At 34.4% G+C, this 17,502-nt stretch overlaps 1 pseudogene; it reads left to right on the forward strand.

The window, feature by feature from the left end:
- LOC127546478 (mitotic checkpoint protein BUB3-like) overlaps positions 1-16,342 on the forward strand; it is a 28,275-nt pseudogene extending 11,933 nt beyond the window's left edge.
- The last annotated feature ends 1,160 nt before the right edge of the window (positions 16,343-17,502 follow it).

Consider the following 17,502-nt stretch of genomic DNA (forward strand, 5'->3'; position numbering starts at 1 on the left):
GTCTAAATCAGGAACTAATTTTGGCCTTGTCTTGGTAAGGCATATTAGGTGTTGCTCAATGCCTAGCTAGTTTCCACTATACTATTTTCCAATTTTCCTAGCAATTTTTGTCAGATAGTGAAGCTGGAGCTTTTGGGTTTATGATTTAGACATAAGAATGTCTTTAAATGTCTATAAATCATAAGAATAGGTATTAATAGTTTGTTTAATGTTTTTTCTGCATCTATTAATATAATCATATGATCTCTGTTAGGGTGGTTACTGATATAGTCAATTATGTTGATAGTTTTCCTGATATTGAATCAGACCTGCATTCCTATGATCTTTGTTAGGTTGGTTATTGATATGGTCAATTATGTTGATAGTTTTCCTGATATTGAATCAGATATGCATTCCTGGTATAAATCCTACATGGTCATAGTGCATTATCCTGGAAATAAATTGTGTAATCTCTTTCCTAATTTTTTATTTAAGATTTTATTTAAGATTTTTGTATCAATATTCATTAAGGAAATTGTTCTATAATTTTCTTTCTGTTTTGGTTTTTCCTGGTTTGGGTATCAGCACCATATTTGTGTCATAAAAGGACTTTGATTAGACTCCTTCTTCCCCTATTTTTTCCAAATAGTTTTTATAATATTGAAATTAATGTTCTTTAAATGTTTGGTAAAATTCAATTGTAATCCATCTGGTTCTGGAAACTTTTTTCTTAGGGAGTTCATTAATGGCTTATCCAATTTGTTTTTTCTAAAATGGCACAATTTAAGTAATTTATTTCCCCTTCTGTTAATCTGGGGAATTTATATTTTTGTAAATATTCCTCCATTTCTGTTAAATTGTCAGATTTGCTGCCATACAAGTGGGCAAAACAGCTCCTAATTATTACTTTAATCTTCTCTTCATTGGTAGTAAATTCACCCTTTTCATTTTTGATACTGATAATCTGCTTTTCTTCTTTTCTTTTTCCAATCAAATTAATCAAAGGTTTATCTACTTCATTGGGTTTTCATAAAATAAGCTCTTATTTTTGTTTATTAGTTCAATACTTTTGTTATTTTCAATTTTAAGACTCTCTCTTTTGAGTTTCAGAATTTTGAATTTGTTATTTAATTGGGATTTTTAGTTTGGTTTTTTCCCTAGCTTTTTTAGTTACATGCCCAATTCATTGATCTTCTCTTTCTCCATTTTATTCATGTAAGCATTTAGTGATATAAAATTTCCCCTAAGAATTGCTTTGTTTTAGTTTTAGTATGTTGTCTCATTTTTATTCTTTTGGATGAAGTAGTCTATTGTTTCTATGATTTGTTGTTTAACCTATTCATTTTTTAAGATTAAATTATTTCATTATCAATTACTTTTGGTCTATTTTTCCCTGTCCCTTTATTGCATGTAATTTTTATTGCATCATAATCAGAAAAGAATGCATTTACTATTTCTGCCTTTCTGCATTTGACTGTGAGGTTTTTATTACCTAATATATGGCCAGTTTTTGTGTAGATGCCATGTGCTGCTGAGAAAAGGTATATTCCTTTCTATCTCCATTCAATTTTCTCCAATTTTCTAAAATTCAATTCACCTCCTTAACTTCTTTTTAATTTATTTTGTATTTATATTTATCTAATTCTGAAGGAGGGAAGTTGAAATCCTTCACTAGTATAGTTTTGCTGTCTATTTCTTCTTGCAACTCACTTAACTTCTCCTCTAAGAATATGGATGTTGTATCACTTGGTACATATATGTTTAGTATTGATATTTCTTCATTATCATTGAGCAAGATGTAGTTTTCTTCCTTATTTCTTTTAATTAGATCTATTTTTGCTTTTTGTTTGATCTAAGATCAGGATTGCTATCCCTGCTTTTTAAAAATTTTTTATTTCAGCTGAAGCGTAATATACTCTGCTCTGGCTTTTTACTTTTACTCTATATGCATCTCTCTGTTTCATTGTCCCGAGCTTCCTCTGCAGGCCAACAGAGCTTTCTCACTGACTGTATCAGAGCCAGTGCTGCAGGCTTCCCCATTGAGGTAAGTGGCCTAGCCAAGTCCTGCCTGTTATGCTGAGGTTCAGGGTCTCACAATTTAGCTTCTCTAGTTGTGTTGGAGGTCATGCAGCTGGTCTGCTGATCTGTCCTTCTAAACCAGGACAGAGTAATCAATGCTGCTGTATTTTGGGTAGAAGCTGTCTGCTAGATTCCCTGAACCTGGCCTTCCCATACCTGGCCTCCCTATGCTGTGTCTGTGCTGGGCCTAGTCCTTCCCTGCTCAATTGAGACAAATTTTTCCTGAAGTCTTTCCAAGATATCTTAAACTGGAAAATTGTTACACTTAGAATGTTTATGGGTTCCATCACTCCTAACTCCATTCAGACACTTGATTTAGTATTGGTTCTGAGGGGAAGCTGAGGAGAGTTCAGGCAATATCCTGTCTACACTCTACCATTTTGGCTCCACCCATGGTTTGCCTTGTCTAAAATAAAGGTAAAGGGGAAAACTTTCAGTTGTAAAATAGATCTTTTTCTCTCTTAGACTTATAGTCTTAAAACAGATGAAGATGTCAACTGGACCAGGAATGCAACTTCAGATATAGTTTTCCATCTTTTCCCTTAGTTATTCATCTATCTAAAATTCCCAAAGGAGGATAAGAGATAAAAATGACTGAACCGAAACTAATCACCCTAAAGAAAAATATAATAGTTAACTTTTGAATATGGAAGGAATTATGGCAAGAAGAGCCTAGATTTCTTTTATCTTCTGCCTAGAGGCAATAAAACAGCTTTGTACAGAACTAATCCTTTGAGGGAATTTAAGAGAAAAATCTGCTGATTCTAGCCAAGGTTAATTTCTCCAGATGAAAGAGCTTGTTAAGACTTCAACCAGGCAACAACAAGATTATATGATGATCAATTCTGATAGACATGGCTTTCTTCAACAATGACATGATTCAAACCAGTTCCAATTGTTCATTGATGAAGAAAGCTATCTACATACAGAGAGAGGACTGTGGGAACTGAGTGTGGTTCACAACATAGCATTTTCATTCTTTTTTGTTGCTGTTTAGTTACATTTTATTTTGCTTCTCTTTTTTTCTTGTGCGGCATGATAACTGTATAAATATATATACATATATTGGGTATATGTTTAACATATATTGCCATCTAAGGGAGGGTGTGGGAAAAGGGGGGATATTGAAACACAGGGCTTTGCAAGGGCTAATGTTGAAGAATTGTTTATGCATATGTTTCGAAAAATAAAAAGCTTTAATAAAAAAATGATTTAAAAAAAAAAGACTTTAGCCAGAGAAAGCAGTACTGCCCAGTCCAGCTCAGGGCTCAAGACATAAGGACAATTGTAGCTACTCTTCCCTAATTTCCTTGTAGTCTGAGAGAAAGTTTGAAGTTCTCACCTGTTGGCTCAACCAAATTCCATTTCCCTACTCTGACCATTTCATTGATAATCTCTATGGATTATCTGGAATCTTCTCTTTCCTTTGAATTGAATTGAATTGATAAAAGTAGGAGCTTTTTTTTTTTTAACTTTTTAATAACTTTTTATTGATAGAACCCATGCCAGGGTAATTTTTTACAGCATTATCCCTTGCACTCACTTCTGTTCCGATTTTTCCCCTCCCTTCCTTTACCCCTCTCCCCCAGATGGCAAGCAGTCCTTTACATGTTAAATAGGTTGCAATATATCCTAGATACAATATATGTGTGCAGAACCAAACAGTTCTCTTGTTGCCCAGGGAGAATTGGATTCAGAAGGTATAAATAACCCGGGAAGAAAAACAAAAATGCAAGCAGTTTATATTCATTTCCCAGTGTTCTTTCTTTGGGTGTAGCTGCTTCTGTCCATCCTTGATCAATTGAAACTGAGTTAGATATCTTTGTCAAAGAAATCCACTTCCATCAGAATACATCCTCATACAGTATCATTTTTGAAGTAATTAATTGCTCATTTCACTCAGCATCAGTTCATGTAAGTTTCTCCAAGCCTCTCTGTATTCATCCTGCTGGTCATTTCTTATAGAACAATAATATTCCATAACGTTCATATACCACAATTTACTCAACCATTCTCCAATTGATGGGCATCCTTTCATTTTCCAGCTTCTAGTCACTACAAACAGGGCTGCCACAAATATTTTGGCACATACAGGTCCCTGTCCCTTCTTTTGTATCTCTTTGGGGTATAAGCCCAGTAGAAACACTGCTGGATCAAAGGGTATGCACAGTTTGATAACTTTTTGAGCATAGTTCCAAATTGCTCTCCAGAATGACTGGATGTGTTTACAATTCCACCAACAATGTATTAGTGTCCCTGTTTTCCCACATCCCCTCCAACATTTTGCATTATCTTTCCCTGTCATTCTAGCCAATCTGACAGGTGTATAGTGGTATCTCAGAGTTGTCTTAATTTGCATTTCTCTGATTAATAATGACTTGGAGCATCTTTTCATATGGCTAGAAATAGTTTCAATTTCTTCATCTGAGAACTGTCTGTTCATATCCTTTGACCATTTATCAATTGGAGAATGGCTTGATTTCTTATAAATTAGAGTCAATTCTTTATATATTTTGGAAATGAGTCCTTTATCAGAACCTTTGACTGTAAAAATGTTTTCCCAGTTTATTGTTTCCCTTCTAATCTTGTCTGCATTTGTTTTGTTTGTACAAAAACTTTTCAATTTGATATAATCAAAATTTTCTATTTTGTGATTAATAGTGATCTCTAGTTCTTCTTTGGTCATAAATTCCTCCCTCTTCCACAGGTCTGAGAGGTAAACTATCCTATGCTCTTCCAATTTATTTATAATGTTATTCTTTATGCCTAGGTCATGAACCCATTTTGACCTTATTTTGGTGTACGGTGTTAAGTGTGCTGATCTTCCTTCTCTCTGAAGATTATTTCAAATTAAATTTGCTTGTACTTTATTCATACATAGTTGTTTGTTTGTTGTCTCTTATATTTTATTGTGAGGTCCTTAAGGTCAGGGACTGTCTTTTACCATTTATTGACTAAGTAGAATAAACAGGAAAGTTCACTGACCTGCTGTTCCAAAGACAATGGAAAATACAGGCATGCTTTGTTATACTGCACTTCACAAATGCTGCTGTTTTACAAAATGAAAGTTTGTGGCAACCCTGCATGGAACAAGTCTATCAATGCCATTTTTCTAACACCAAGTGTTCACATTGTGTGTCTGTGTCAGATTTTGGTAATTCTCAAAATATTTCAAACTTTGTCATTATTATTATAATTGTTATGGTAATCTATGATCAGTGATCTTCGATGTTTCTATTGTAATTGTTTAGGGCAAAATTAATTTGTGCCCGTATAAAACAGCAAACTTAATTGATAAATGTGCATGTTCTAAGTGTTCCATCAACCACTCATTCCTCTCTATCTCTCTTTCTTTCTCCCTCCATACTCTCTCTGTCTCTCTGTTTCTATTTGCCTCTTGTCTCCTCTCCAGCCTCCCTCTTCCCTGAGACACAACAATATTGAAGAAAGTTATGTAAACTTAGTGGATAAAGCTGCTGTAGGATTCAAGAGGATTGACTCCAGTTTTGAAAAAAAGTTTTACTGTGAGTAAAATGCTATCAAACAGTATTGCATGTTACAGAGAAATTCTTCATGAAAGGAAATCAATGCAGCAAATTTCACTGTTATCTTATTTTAAGACATTGCCACAGCTATTCCAACCTTCAGAAACTTACCACCCTGATCAGTCAGCAATCATCAACATAGAGGAAAAACATTCCATCAGCAAAAGTCTCCCTGAAGGCTCAGATAATAGGTAGTACTTTTTAGCAATAGAGTATTTTTAAATTTAAGACATAATAATATATTGCACACTTAAAATACTATACTCCAGTATAACCATAACTTTTCCATGTACTAGAAAACCAAAAAATTTGTCTGATTCACTATATTTTGATATTTGCTTTCTTGCAGTGGTCTGGAACCGAACCTACAATATTTCCAAAACATTTCTGTATTAATCTGATCACAGGTTTCAGAACAAGAAGAAGAGGGATGATGCTTGTGGCAGTTTGGAAAATGACCAAGGTAAAGATGAAGAGCTATGCTTCTAGAGAGTTCCAGAGTAATTTAGCTTGTCCTTAGTAATCTAGTTTGGTTGGAGGAGCAGGAGAGAAAGAGGCAGAGAACTGAATCCTTCTACCTCATAAGTGTGTGGCTCCTTGGCCTATTCACCACTCCCATACCCAATCATAGGTACAACCAGGAAACACTAGTCACATAGAGCTTTTTGCTAGAGGCCAGAGCAAAAGTATCACCAGAAGGGGCCAGGTCACAGGTTCACTTCCATGAATGCACCATGGAGTATACCCTGTAAATCTTAGCCCAGCAAATCAGAAAATCATCCCAATTACTTTCATTACTCTTCTGCTTGCTTTTCCAAGACATTGGGACTTTTTGTCAATGAAATCTACCTGAGCTATAACTAGTGAAAATTTATGATCACATGCCTTCTCTTCTAAGACCTGAATCTTACTTTTAAGCTTTAGAGAGGCAGAGACTGCTTATAATAAAACTGAGGAATAGATATTTTCCAAATGATTAGTCATTCAGACAGTAATTTTTCAGTTCTTTAACTCTTTATGACCCCATTTGGGGTTTTGTTGGTAATGACACTAGAATAGTTTGCCATTTCCTTCTCCAGCTAATCTTTTAGTTGAGGAAACTGAGGCAAACAGGGTTAAGTGACTTGCCCAAAATCATGTGGCTGGTAAATATCTAGCATTCTCTCCATTGAGTCACCTAGCTGACCCTAATTGCTAAGCAAAGGATATAAGCAATTCTCAAAAAGATATTAGCTTCAAGTGAAATGAGCAGAACCAGGAGATCATTATATACTTCCACAACGATACTGTATGAGGATGTATTCTGATGGAAGTGGATTTCTTCGACAAAGAGATCTAGCTCACTTTCAATTGATCAAGGATGGACAGAAGCAGCTATACCCAAAGAAAGAACACTCGGAAATGAATATAAACTGTCTGTATTTTTGTTTTTCTTCCCAGATTATTTTTACTTTCTGAATCCAATTCTTCCTGTGCAATAAGAGAACTATTCAGTTCTGCACACTTATATTGTATCTAGGATTTAGACTGTGACATATTTAACATGTATAGGACTGCTTGCCATCTTTGGGGGGCGGGATGGAGGGAGGGAGGGGTAAAGTCAGAACAGAAGTAAGTGCAAGGCATAACATTGTAAAAAATTACTCAGGCATGGGTTCTGTCAATAAAAAGTTATAATTATGGGGGGAAAAAAGGATATTAGCTTCCATATTAAAGACTACTCCCATCACTAGTGACAAGAAATTTGCAAAGGAAAACGACTTTGGAGTTTCATTTCACATACAACAAATTGGCAAAGATGACAAATGATAGGAAGTCAGCCTCAGAAAAAGTTTTGAAAGATAGGCATACTAAATGTAATATTGCTGTGTGAATTGACTCAACCATTCTGGGAAGCAATCTGTTTTATTAAAAAATGTGGATAAAATATTAATCTATCCTTTAACCCAGAAATACTACTGCTAGTCATATTCCCAAGGTGGTTAAAGATAGAAAGATTTCATACATATCAAAATATTTATATCATCTCCTCTATGGAATTGCAAACAAAGTAAATTCCTATTAATTGTGAAATGGTTAAACAAATTTTGATACTGTAATGGACTATAATCAGACCCTAAAAAACAATGAATATGAAGAATGCAGGAGCAGAATAAAAAAACATATGAAATAATGCAAAATGAAGTATGCAGAATCAGGAAAATAAATAAAATGACCATAATATAAGTTATCTGAATATTGTGTAATTAGAATGAATGGATGAAAAAGCATTTATTAAGCTGTATTATGTGTGCCAAAATACTGTGCAAAGCATTGGGAATAAGAAATGAAAGTTGTAATGTCCGAAGTAGCCCCCTGGAGGGCCTCAGGATCAGTCAGAGTCAGGATTAATCAAAGTTATTGGTCTTTAGGGGGAGAAGTGAAGGAGGCAGGCAAGCTGCTAAGCAGCTTACCAAAGATATATCCTGGATTCTGGAATCTGGAGTCTCTAGCCTCTTTACTCCTCATCCTGTTGCCAAGTGATTCTCACCTCTCTCCCCCAGCCCTCCAATCCTTGCCCGGTTATCTCAACACCAAATATTCATCGAGCACCAATGATGAAGAGAGCCATCACATCACCATTTCATCTAAATATGTATATAGAGTCATTATCTCACATCAAATAGGTAATTAACCTTAAGTGTTCTGCTGTTTGATTCAAGAATATCTTTTCTGAATTTCAGCCCTCTATAAGAAGTGAAGACAAATCTTTTTTCATCTCTAATGAGGTAGACAATATATGATAAGAAGAGTAGTGAGTAGGTATTATTTTAAAGTTTGAAAGTTACAGTTGCAGAATAGCATAGATTGACATATCTTTTTTTGGGAATCAATGGCACTTTTGAAGTCACAAAAAAAAAAGACTTAAAATGATGGGCAATTTTTTGTTATTCTTTCATTTGTAGATAACAGCTTTTAATTCATCCTTTAAAGTCATTTAAATAGAACTGGAAAAGGGGGCTGGGGTTATAGATGTAGCACTCAGTTTACCTAGAAAATCACCTTAAAAAAAACCCTAGAAAATAAGGAGAAGCATGATTAGATCTATTGGCCAGGGAAGAAGAGTAATTAGAATGAAGCTTCCCTTCTGTATAGGTGAGGGCCTATGCCACATATACTATGGCAATCAGTTGGTGTTTTAATTAGTTTTGCTGAACCTTTTTTTTTTTCTTTCTCTTTCCTTTTTATTCATTATAGGTTTAACTCAGATTCAGTTTGGGGAAGAACGATTAGAAAAAAAGATGATGTAAAACAAAATATATTAATACAAAAATGTTGAAATGTTTGTTATGCTAGAGCTCCTAAATCTTCATATGAGGAGGAGACTTTTTAATACAAAGAAGTAGCATTTTGGATAGACATTGAGCACTCACTTACCTTGCTCCTCAAAACAGCCATCAATATTCCCCTTTTTATCCCATATATTACCAGAAGGCTCCTGGATATATATATATATATATATATATATATATATATATATACACACACCTCTTCCATGCAGTTACCTTAGGACTTACCTTGTGATAATTTTAGTATCAGTGTTCCCTGGACATCATGATTGGTTGTTATTTAATGCTATTTTCTCTGAGACTCTCTCAACCATGTGAAAGTTCCAGCTTTAACAGCCACCCAACATATGATATACTCTAGAATTAATCAAAGCAGATAGCAGATTCTTGCCAAAACCCTTGTCCAACTCTCAAAGGGTCCCCTTTATTAATTGTTTTAGTTACAGAATTGATGGATTTTCCCTCTGTGACTGATTCCTAGCAGGAGATAGAACTCATGGTAGACTTAATCAGAGTCTGTGAGAAAGATTGAGGCTCTTGGATCTAATCCTTGCATTTCAAATATAAGGAGTACTTTAGCCTTTGGGCTTCAACAAGTTTCGGATACAGCCACCAGATTTTACCATATTTCCCTTCAATATCCTTCAAACACTGAGAATCATTTCCCAGAGAACTATACTTGCTCAGTCCACCCTTTTGAAAAACAGGAAGTAACAAGTTTTGTAAAAGAGATTGTATTGTCAAAATAACAATTGAAAAATCAAGAAAAGTGGCTTGTCTTTCATGGGACAATATGGACAGCAAAGTTAAATTACCATAACATGAATCTGTCAGCAGCACCAAATGTCCTAGGATTAAAAAGATGGTTAGAAAGAAAGGGTGAAAGATCAAAGGGGTAAGCTGATAATGGATCCTTGAGGGATTGAGATCAAGGGGGATAGCATTTGCAAACCATATCATCTTCTGTAAAGGAGCTAATGAAAGAAGGTGTTGAGGTGACTTGAAATGTGGAATTCAGGAGAATCAGATCAACACAGATGGCCTCAATTTTTACAGTGGTATATGAGATTAGATCCCTTGATCAGGGGGAGGGCAGGCGGTGGCATTGTGAAAGAATAGAAAGTTTGAGACAGAAACTATGAAGACTGAGATTTAAAAAAAAAAAAAAACAGGGCAGGAGATGAAAAGTTTTCTGGGCAGCAATGAGGACTTTGTTGAAACAGGACACTATAAATTTGTAGTGGTTCAGCAAAGTTATATTATTTTCCTCTACAATGTTCAATAGCACACAAGAATGTGGAAAGCAGATGGTGAGAACAATCCAGAGCTTGAGTTTGGAAAGGAATAGATGGCAATAAAACACCGGGTCAAGAGACTAACAGTCAGAGGACAATATATTAGTCGAACTAGTTAAGAAAAAGCCTCCTTCCTGTTCAGTAAGGCCTGCTGAAAAAAATTCAAATAAGAATTTGTATTAAATAAACGAAAGTTTCTATGAATTAAAGCTAAGAATAGGCTGAAGAAGAAATTACAAAATAGGAGATTTTAGGAGAATGGATTGCTAGGCCTTTTGCAGGACCTTTGCCTCTTGAAAAAAAAAATTCAGATATCTAGAATATATATTATTTATATATAATTTGTAACATTAAGGACCATTTATCAACTGGACCAACTGTTCTGAAGAACAATTTAGAACTATGCTCAAAAGGCTATAAAACTGTGCATACCTTTCACCCAATAATGCCACACCTAGAGCTGAATTTCAAAAAGATCAAAGGAAGAGAAAAGCTTATATATGTGTGTATACATAAATAAGTATATAATAAACCTATGTGTTATACATATGATTTGTGTATATGTGTGTGTGTGTGTGTATATATATATATATATATATGTATATATGTATATGTATATATATAGAGAGAGTATCTTTTTTTGTGGTGACAAAGAAATGGAAAATGAAGGGATGCCTGTCATTTGGGGAATGATTTAACAAGTTGTGGTATATGATTGTGATAGAATACTATTGTGCTATAAGAAATGATGAATGGGATGTTTTTTTAGAAAAATGTAGAAGCATTTATTTGAACTGATTCTGAATAAAATGAGCAGAACCAGGAGAAAATTGTACATTGTAACATTATATAGATAGTAATATTATAATGATGATTAACTATGAAAAACTTAGCAACTCTAATCAATACAGTGATCTAAGACAATTCCAAAGGATCCATGATGAAAAATGTTGTTCACCTCCAGAGAGAATTGAAAAATGCTGAGTGCAGATTGAACTATAGTTTTTTCCACTTTATGTTTTTTAGTTACTGTCATTGTTTTTGCAATATGATTAATATGAATAGTATGTTTTGCATTACTTCATATGTATGTGATATATGGCTTGCATTCTCAAGAAGAGAGAAAGGAAGAGAGGAAGGAAGAAGATTTAGAGCTGAGAAACAAATGTTAAAAATGAATTAATAAAAAAATTAGAGCCATTCCTCAATAGATAAGTCCTCATGTGAAATATTCAAAAGAAGAAATATAAACTATCAATGACTATATGAAAAAATGTTCCAAACCACTACAAACAATAGAAATGAGGCCACTTTTGAAAGCAATTTGATATTATAGAAGAAAAATCACCAAACCACTCACATTCTTAGACCCAGAAATACTATTCCTGGGAATATACTGCAGAAAAGATCAAAGTCAGAAAGATAGAATATACAACATTCACACATTTAATCATGGTAGTACTGTTGTAGATATTTATTTATATCAATTTGTTTCATTATATATAGATGTATATGTATATTTATAGATAGATACTTATATATATACACATATATGAAACAAAGTGATTACTCAATTAGGGAAAGCTGAATATGCCATGGACTATAAATGTAATGGAATACTACTGACTTATAATAAATGCCAGGTTTTTTCTATTTATGGGAGGAGAATTGGCATATTTGTAGTGCTAACTATACGCCAGTCACTGTGCTTAGTGCCTTTTACAAATATCTCATTTAAACTTCACAACAACCTTGGGAGATGAGTGTTATTATCCCCATTTTATGGTTGAAGAAGCTGGAGCAAATAGAGCTAACACAGGGTTACATAGCTAATTTTGAATTTAGGTCTTTCTGACTCCAGATTTAATACTCTATTATAATCTGCCTACCCCACAATAGATACTAGACAATAGATACTAAGAGAGAAACAATGTATCTTATAAGAAGTATAACATATTCTGGCTTAAAAAAAAACACACTAAAATATATACATTAAAGCAAATATTATCTATCCATTAACTGTTGCAAACAAGTTTGAATGAAATAGTTCCAGAACCCCAGAATGCATCTTTACTCTTAGTAAATCAGAGAATGGGCATTATCTTCTTTCCCTCCCCTTCTCCCCCAAGCTTTTTGCAGAATGACAATTAGAATTGAGTTCTCTGTGTCCCTGCCACTGATTCGTCAATCCTTTGTAGATAATTTAGAAAATGCATTCATTTCACTGGTCCTGACTATAAACTCTTCTGTTATGGATGACAGGGCCATCTTCTTTAGATATCCTGCTGGCTCTTTATCTAAAACTCAATATAATTTTGAGCCCTGATGCTCTCTGGGCATTTTACCAGAATACTACAGCTGTTGCATAACTCTCTGTCCAGAAGCCATCCCACTGTGGGCTGCCTTCTTCTGAGGAAAATGGAGGCTGTATCCTGTTCTTCTTTTCCCCTTGTGAATAGTAATAAAAAGTTCTGTTAACTGAGATCCCTGTGTGACTCTGCTGCTTGTCATTTTGAATTCTCCTGTACTATATCATTAGGGAAGCCACCTTTAGAGATTTAATTCCAATGATACTGCCAGGTCTCAGAATGTTACTGAAGTGCCTTTTCTTAGAATTATGTTCAAAGTTAGTTTGTGAGTTATAATAAAAATAGAATAAAATAGGGGTAGCTAGGTGGTACAATGGATAGAGAACCAGTCCTGAAGTCAAGAGGACCTGAGTTCAAATGTGACCTTAGACACCTAATACTTCTTAGCTGTGTGACCCTGAGCAAGTCATTTAACTCCAGTTGCCTCAAGGAAGAAAAAAAAAGAAGAAAATAGAACCCTCAAGCATGAAGAACACCAGATTTGTTTCCCCAAATTTAGGGATCAATTTTCAATCTTGCAACTTATGCTACTTAGAAGTAAGTTTCCTCATTTGTAAAACAGGAATGGATGGATGATGTCTAAGGTCATTTCTAAATTTCTGGATGCTATCCCAAACACTAACAGTTTTTTGAGCAAGAAAATCAATCTTGAGTTCTTATTGTATATCCAATGACTTCTAACAATTTCTAAAACTCAATTCTATTGTGAAAGGAATTAATATTTACTGCCATTAAGCAATTTCAAAATGTAGCCTCCTCTTACTTTTATCTGTCTCTTACCTAGTTGTGCTATGTGGAACTTTATGGCTTTAGATGGTGAATTGAATTGAATTGGACTTTAGAATAAAAATATGAAATGAGGAAAAATTTATCTGGGTGCCAAGATAATTGTTATAGGGAAATTGACATATAATAGTAGCACTGCTCTTTGTAAGGGCTGGTTATTAGGTTCACCCATCCTTATAAAATGGATGAATGGCCACAGCCAGAAGTAATCAGAGGTCTCTGCCAACAACCAATCAACACTCAAGAGTTCCAATTAACACTGGGTTCCTGAGTTCCATGACACAAACTTAGCCAAGATTTTTGGAGTCCAGAGATTTTATGACTCTAAACATTAATCCTATTAGAATTGTGAATAGTGCGTAGAGTTGATATGCCCTTCTTTCCTTAACAAGGAAATGAAATTTGTGCCTGGGGAATGTTAGGGAAGAAGAGTTTGGGAGAAGCTATAGGTAAACAGATACTCATTTGATATTTTATTAAAAATTTACAAAACTCCACATCCCTCAATAAGGAACTAGTATTAGCTGAAGGAGACAGGGAATTTATGGGAGATTTTATTATTATAAGGATGAGTTGAACAGAGGATCTCCTTTGGTTTCAAACATACAATGACCTTTGCCTATACCAAGCCAGCAGAACTCCCCTTATTTATTTGCCCTTTTGTTGTTTAATACTTACCCAGTTGATGCTGAACTATTGGGTGACACCTGTTGGGCAAGATCCAAATGTACAACATATTTAGTTTCCAAAGAAATTAATTTCAAAGGACTGCACTGGGAAAGGTCAAAGAGGCTTTGTCTACCCAAATGAAACTCATGATGTTAGCTTTCTTTTATAGCTGGCTGTCCTACTCTTGGAAACATAAGGTTCCCCTCCCCCCATTTCCCCTGCATACTTATTTTTTTTCTATGACTAATTCTCATTGCCCTGGTCTTTCCCATTTTTTCTTGAACTTAGACCTTCCATAATCAATATTGCCCTACTGAAAGAATCATAGATGAAAGATAGGAAGGTCATTGACTCTGAGAAGCTAGGAAAGTCCACTTTTACTCAGTACTTCTGCACAGAGAAATCAGATGTAAATCACCAGAATGAGTCTGGAACTTCTCAGGACTTAATCTGTTTTTCTTTTTGGTTTGTTTTCTATTTTGTTTGTTAAAGTTGTGTGAGTGAATATAATCCTTTGGTTAAAAAAAGTAGCTTATGTTTTATTTCCTCTTAATAGAACTCACTTTTCTTATACGTAGAGTAGGGATAATAACATCTATGATGTTTTACTTGTGAAATTATTATAAGACAATATATGTAAACAGTTTTGTATACTTTAAAATGCAAAGAAGAGAAATCTATACATGTTTGTGGAATTGATCAAGATCTTTGATACTGTCAGTCATGAGAGTTTGTTTCAAAATATGGTAAAATTTGGGAGCCTGAAGTTCATCAGTATTATACATCAGTTTTATAATGGCATGCTTGCCCAGATTCTGGATAATAAGCAGTGCTCTCAAGCTTTCCCATTTACCAACAGAGTTTGGCAAAACTACATACTTGTTCCCTGCTTTTTTAGCATGGTATTTTAGCAACCTTCAACAAGGATGAAAAAGGGCATCAAGGTCAACTCACTGATGGTAAATTATTTAATTTGAAAAGGCTATAAGCTACAAGTGAAGACTAAAGTAGAGGGAAAGTGATGCATGATTTTTTTTTTGTTTGCAGATGATTGTGCATTCAATGCAGTCTCTGAAGTTGAGATGCACCAAAGTTTGGATCCATTCTCTGTTGCTTGTACAAATTTTGGCCTAATAATAAACACCAAGAAAATACAGATTCTTTACCAGCCAGCCCCATACCTTCTATATATAGAACCATCATTATAGCAAATGGAAAAACGTTGAATACTGTGGGTAAGTTCATTTACCTTTGCAGAATACTTTCCAGGGAAGTACACATAGACGATGAGTTGACACATGCATTGCCAGAGCTAGTTTAGTGTTTTGAAAGCTCCAAAAGAAAGATGTATTAGACTGCTTACAAAAATGGTCTCCAGAGCCACTATGCTGACTTCATTGTGGCCTGTCTATTATAGCCCACCAGTTCCATGCCAGAAAATTGTATCACTTCCATTAGAATTCTCTTAGGAAGGTTCTGAAGATCATGTGATAAAATAGGTTACCAGACATTGAAGTTCTTTCTCAAGCTAAACTGTCAAGCATTCAAACTCTACTATAGAGAGAATTCCAACATCAATACCTTGTTGGAACCATGATGCACCTATTAGCTACACTGAATATTGTCCAGATGTGAATGTTTTGGTTAGTAGGATCAAAGAGTTAAATTGTGGGATTCCAAAATTTCTTGTAATACAGGAACTTTTTCTCAACTGAAAAAGATTTACATGCTCTTTGTGTCTGGAGACATTAATTGTGGAGACAACTGGCTGGAGAGTGTTGGTATGAGACTTGTGAAATATGGGCTATGTGCTGTAAAGAAGAGAATCTAGTCAGAAATACCAGACTTGTTTTGTTTGAGCATTTCCAAATAAGCAATGTTATATGTTAAGCTCTATTGAAGGCCAAAAGGCAGTTGAATTTTGGACCCAAGTCCTGAGGTACAGAAGAAAAAATATGTATTCAAATGCCATAGGCCAAAAGAACTAATATTAAGCATATTTTTTTTCTGTCAATACCATTTCCTTTTACAATATTCACTACACATTTGCTACAGATGGATCTGATAAATTTGTTATTATTTGTGATCAACAAGAAATGATTATGCCAATTTTATCAGTATCCCATTAGCATAGTTTCTCTTGGCTTCAGTAATGATGGGCTATTGCAATAGAATCATCATACATGTATGAAATGGATGACATAGAACTTCCTGAAGATGGTATCTTCATTCACCAGGTGATAGATGCAGAAAAAACCCCAAGGAAATGGCCTCACAAATGTTTGGAGTGACTTGCCCAAGACACCAGAAGGAAGAAAAGAAATCATATTTGACCACAAGAACTTGAAACTCTCTAACAATATGTCTTTTATCAACATATAGTACAACTATAAAAAAATAATAGCCAAAAAAAAGTTATTCAAATGCCAACCATGTATACCTAAGAAATTATTATTTTACAGAGAACTCATACACAAGAAGTATTCACATGGAGATCAGAAGAAATGATATAAGGACATACTTAAGGTCTCTCTGAAAAACTATGGAATTGATTGTGTATCATGAGACACACAGGCAAAGAATTGTCCAGCATGGCATGCCCCATCAAAGAAGACACTATACTCTACGAGTAGAGCAGAATTGAAGAAACACGAAATATACACATTTAGTAACATCTACTCTCCAAATGTTAATGTGAATTGTTTGTGCCTGACCTGTGGTAGAGCCTTCTAAGCATATCCTAATCAATCATAGCATGGCACAGTGTACCTTGATTCCAATATAGTGGTCCTCTTCAAAAACAAAGAACAACCATAACTACCATTTTAAAGTGCCATTTATATGCCAATTCTTATTAGTTCCCTCACTAGCAATGCAAGCCCCTTGAGCATAGAGATTGTTTTGTTTTTGTATGCCCAGGGTAAGCAAAGTGCCTGGTCCACTTGTTTTTTTGGTAAAAAAAAAAAAAAAAAACTTATTTCATTAGTTTAGGAAATTCTTGATGTAGAAACTCCATTGATACAGATGAGCCTCTAATCTGTAACTTGTAGTTTTGGAAAGGGGCTTGCATATAAAATTAAAGTTTTTGTACAAACAAAACCAATGAAACCAAAATGAGAAGGAAAGCACAAAACTGGGTTAAAAAAATTTATATCAAGGATCTCTGATAAAGGTTTCATTTCTCAAACACATAGATACTTGAGTCAAATTTATAAGAATACAAATCATTTCCCAATTGATAAATGATCAAAGGATGTGAAAGACAAAGAAATTAAAATTACAGATATATGAAAAAACTAAATCATTATTGATTAGAGAAATGCATATTAAAATAACTCTGATGCACTACCTCATATCCTTTGGATTGGCTGTTATAAAGAAAAAAATTATATTTTTGGAGTAGATGTGGAAAAATTGGCACACTAAAGCATCTTGATAAGTGGAATTGTGA

This window comes from Antechinus flavipes, chromosome 2 (genome assembly GCF_016432865.1).
Source record: "Antechinus flavipes isolate AdamAnt ecotype Samford, QLD, Australia chromosome 2, AdamAnt_v2, whole genome shotgun sequence".
Lineage (NCBI taxonomy): Eukaryota > Metazoa > Chordata > Mammalia > Dasyuromorphia > Dasyuridae > Antechinus > Antechinus flavipes.